The sequence below is a fragment of the Tiliqua scincoides genome, chromosome 15, assembly GCF_035046505.1.
Source record: "Tiliqua scincoides isolate rTilSci1 chromosome 15, rTilSci1.hap2, whole genome shotgun sequence".
Lineage (NCBI taxonomy): Eukaryota > Metazoa > Chordata > Lepidosauria > Squamata > Scincidae > Tiliqua > Tiliqua scincoides.
The window spans coordinates 2,922,317-2,925,401 of record NC_089835.1 but is presented as its reverse complement, the minus strand read 5'-3'; positions in this window follow the sequence as shown (position 1 = coordinate 2,925,401).

The window sequence follows — 3,085 nt, the reverse complement described above, 5'->3', positions numbered from 1 at the left end:
TTACAATAATTTCTTTTCTGCGGCACCTCTGAATGCAGTTTTGCAAGCCAAGTGTTTTGGTTTGCAAATGTCCCTATTCGGGATAAGAAATCAGCTTTTATCTGTAAGTATGAAGAAACGAAGTAAACGACAGAGAACAGCCCAGCTGCCTCCGGGGAAACCACCCTGAAGAAGAAACGCAGCGTCAAGGTCTCTAAACAGCTGCTGTTATCGGAATGTCCACTTAATTATGGAAAAGTGAGTAAGACTGTGGAATTAATCTCAGAGGGTGCCGAGGTGGTAGAAGAAGGGAGTCAAACATTAAGTCATCCTGGAGAGAGGAGTGAGACGCCATTATCCTCCGGTGCTTTCAAGGGGGCGGTGAATTCCAGCTCTGTGTGTAATGCAGCTACCAGCACAGGCAATGGTAATGGTAATGGGCTTTAGGGATGCACCTAAGGAAGGTGATCCTTTGTCACATTATAATAATGTTGTTGCTGCCTTAAAACCTTTTTGAAGTAGTTATACGCGCAACAATATTAGTCAGAGAAGTAGATCTTATGACTGGTATGATTCTGAATGTAGGATCCTGAAGAAGCAGGTTACTGCTGCTTTGATTTTGGTGAGAGAATCTCAATTGGAGGTTCATTATGTGCATTTAAAAAATTTTAAAAAAACAATTTAAGGAAACTATTAAATTTAAGAAGGAAATCTTTATAAAGAAAAATTGGGAAGATTTAATTAGTGCAGCTAATCAGAAAAATACATCTCTCTTCTGGCACATAATTAATCCACTACTGAAGGTGTTTCCCTCGGGAGCCTCAAATTATATTACAGCATCAGAATGGGTGGAACATTTTCAGGGGATTTATGCATCGGAGGAACCCCCTTGTCCAGATTTAAGATCTAAATTATTAGCTGAAGATCTCCCATCTTGGGAACCTGTAACCAGTGAGGAGGTTGTCTCTCTTATTAGGAGAGTTAAAAGTGGAAAAGCTCCAGGGGAAGATTTTATTAGAAGTGATTTGCTTAAAGAACATCAGGACTGGTGGGCTCCAACTTTGGCTGCCCTATTTTTGTGTATTGATGAAACAGCTAATATGCCTTCTGATTGACGTTGGGCGATTATAGTTCCCATTTATAAAAAAGGAGGTCATGAAATTCCCTCCAATTACAGGCCTATTAGCTTGCTCAATGTCATCAGTAAACTTTATGCCTTGCATCTGAGAGAGAAGCTGTTGGCCTGGATGGAATCTCAAGACATTATAGCCGATATTCAGGCAGCCTTTTGCCCTGGAAGATCACACCTTGATCAGACTTTAGTGCTGCAATTTCTTGTCGAAAAACATCTGGCCACTAGGGGTTCTAGACTTTATGCAGCCTTTGTTGATTTCAAGGCTGCTTTTGACCTAATCCCTAGATCAAGGCTATGGGATAAGTTTGCAGCTTCATCCATTGACCGTCGATTATTGCTGCTTATGGTTAGCTTGTACAGCAATTCTGGCATAAGGATTAGGTGTTCATCTAATGGTCATCTAACGAATCCAATTTTGGTTAATAAAGGGGTTAGACAGGGTTGTGTTCTTGTCCCCCTCTTATTTAATTTTTATATAAATACATTGATCACTTCTTTTGATGATCTGGCCTTACATCCCCCAAAGCTTGCTGATCGTCATGTTCCTGTTCTGGCATATGCCGACGATGTGCTTATATTATCAAGAACACAGGTCGGCATGAGGAGAGCTCTTCGCCATCTAGCCCTGGTCAGTTCACAGGAGGAATTAATTATAAATTCTGATAAAACAAAGGTGCTGGTTTTTGGTAGACGTTATAAGGCCTTTCGATGGCTCCTTAATGGGAAACCCATTGAGCAGGTTAAAATAATAAAATACCTGGGGGTGATCTTTCATTATCAAGGAGGCCGTTTGGCCCACAAAAACTATGTCGGTCAATCAGTACAGAAAACATCTGGTGCCATTTATCGTTTTTATTCATCTAAAGGCGCCAAATTTCTTCCTGCAGCTTTAAGGCTGCACACTGCTAAAACTAGGGTTCAATTGCTCTATGGCTCTGAGATCGCCCCATATTTAAATACCAGGTCTTTGGAGGTGATCCAGACCAAATTTTTGCGCCAATTGATGTATGTTCCCCGATGTGTGCCGAACACTGTGGTCAGGTTGGAATCCGGTACCCCAAGTATAGAGATGTCGATGTGGCTAAATGCCTTACATTATTTTTTGAAGATTCTCTCGCGACAGGATAACTTTACTTATTTGATCTTTTCGGATCCTTTTGTAGGCACCTGGGAAAAAAGGTGCTTGGATCATTTCAAACTCTGTGATCTCTCCCCAGAGTGTTTAATGATGATGAGCCCGGGAGACGCAAAAGAAATTTTGCGTCAGAGGTTGGTAGACCTTGAATTGAGATCTGCGAGAGCCAGACTTTCTGTGTATGTTTTTCTTGGGGATCAAGCTCTTGCGTTTTCTCCTGCCAGATATTTTTATATTGTTATTCCTAAATTTAGGATTGCTTTTACTAAAGCTAGGTGTAATGCACTTTTATCAGCTGTTCTTTTGGGGTATTATGCAAGGTGCCCCTATAGACTGTGCTCCTGCCCTCAAAATGTGGTGGAGACAACTGACCACATTGTATTGCAATATCCATACTATGATGATTTGAGATCTAAATTTATCTCCCCGATCTTCGGTATTGAAACGGGGATGCAGGTGGAGGAAAAGCTTGCTTTTTTGCTTTCTGATGTATACTCAGATATATCACTCAGGGTTGCCCGCTTCTGTTATGCTGCACAGTTGGTAACGAAGAAAATTGAGAGTGTAAATCTCTGATTTTATGATTTTACATATGTGTAACGGGGTGTTGGTTTTAATACTGTGTATTTTGTTTTGTTGTTTGTGATCAGCTGGTCGGATGACCGTAAATAAAGTATCTATCCTCTGTTGCTCTTTCTTCCACAGAAGCAGAATATGTATCTGCATCAGAAACATGCAGAGAGGTAATGTGGCTTTGTACATTGTTGGATGATTTGGGTATAGAAGAACCAAAGCCAATCCAGATGTTTGAAGACAACCAAAGTTGTATCAGGTTG